The sequence below is a fragment of the Alligator sinensis genome, unplaced genomic scaffold (genome assembly GCF_000455745.1).
Source record: "Alligator sinensis unplaced genomic scaffold, ASM45574v1 scaffold335_1, whole genome shotgun sequence".
NCBI lineage: Eukaryota > Metazoa > Chordata > Crocodylia > Alligatoridae > Alligator > Alligator sinensis.
Genome location: NW_005842354.1, coordinates 423,025 through 424,371, shown reverse-complemented (window position 1 = coordinate 424,371; position 1,347 = coordinate 423,025). Strand labels below are relative to the sequence as shown.

General features: G+C 40.0%; 1 protein-coding gene across 3 annotated transcripts in view; it reads left to right on the top strand.

The window, feature by feature from the left end:
- FHL2 (four and a half LIM domains 2) overlaps positions 1-1,347 on the top strand; it is a 73,547-nt gene that overhangs the window by 20,186 nt on the left and 52,014 nt on the right. For 2 of the 3 annotated variants that reach the window (XM_025210510.1, XM_025210513.1), the window contains one exon: positions 1,129-1,201. The exons of the other annotated variant lie outside the window; for it this stretch is intronic. The gene's annotated coding sequence lies outside the window, so the exon portion shown is untranslated. Of the gene's footprint in view, positions 1-1,128; positions 1,202-1,347 lie in introns of those variants that run through there. 3 annotated transcript variants of the gene reach the window in all.

The following is a 1,347-nucleotide window of genomic DNA, read 5'->3' as shown; positions in this document are numbered from 1 at the left end:
CAAATATTCCTGCCAGTGGCTGTGCAATGACGTCAGCCAGTGCCTTCAGCACCCTCGGATGGAGCTCATCCGGGCCTGCCGAATTAAAGGCATCCAGTTCTTCCAAGTGACTCTGCACCATCTCAGGGTCTACGCTTGGTAGTCTGGCGCCTTGCTGCTGCCTCTCTACAATCCCAGTGAGAGACTTGTCTTGCCCCTCGCTTAGGAACACTGAGGCAAAGAACTAATTGAGGAGTTCAGCCTTGTCCCCCCTGTCCGTCACCAATTGCCTATGCCCATTTAGTAGAGGTCCTATTCCACCCTGGGCCATCATTGAACAGGAATACGATTTCTCCAATTTTGCTTAGAGTTCCTAAAAAATCCAACATTTCTATTTTGGTTAAGGAAAATTGCAGCATATTTGTTTCCCAGAAAAGGGGAAAGTCTTGGGTGTTTCTAAACCTAACCAGTTTTAAGCTGGTAAAACAGGTTGCCTCCATTAATTCTGAGAAGTGGATTCTCAGCTGAGGTACATTTTTCATGAAGTCAAGAGACAATTTACAATTTATACAAAGTGAGGGATTGTCTCAGACATGCTAAGTCAACTCACTGGGGAAAAAATGTTATTATTGCAAATAGGAGGTGCAGTTATGGACTCTGAATAGGGAAGTGGGAAGATAAGAAATACACTGAAATATCTGTTTTTTCATTGCATATGCCAGATCTGTTTGGGGAATATTAAATATCTCAAAACATCTCACATAAGGCTAAAATTTCAGAAAGATTTAATAATGCCTGACTGTTATTTTAGCTTTATTGCACTAAAATGAAAGGTTTGCATGATTCCATACTACTTCCTTAGTATTAATGCCAAAAATAGCAGTTCTCTCAAATGGACCCTCTTGTCTCCAATGGCAGCTTGTATTACATGGGTTCTGGCTTCGGAACAGGATTTACTGAATTCTGATAAAGTATCATGAAACTTTCCAGGATACAGCATTAGCTCATGGAAGGTGCCAGAAGCTTGGCAGTTTTTAAACTTAGCAGCATTTTTTTTAAAGACATGCAATTATTGCATTACTCAAACTGAGAGGACCTCCCAACCGTGTTTTTTCAACCTTTTTCCTGTTGTCTTTTTTAAATCCACAGCTGAAAAAAGTGCGAGTTTGCAGCTCTTTGTATACCTGCCAAAATCAAGCAATGGAAAATTCTTACAATATGCGTAAGGCTAAAAACATACAGTTCGATGCATGTATGCATATGAATTATAGCAAATATTTACAGATGATGTGATGTAAATTAATACTACAGATAGTTTCAGGGCTAAATTCCTATTGTCCCAGTTATATATATCAGCTGGTGGGGGGG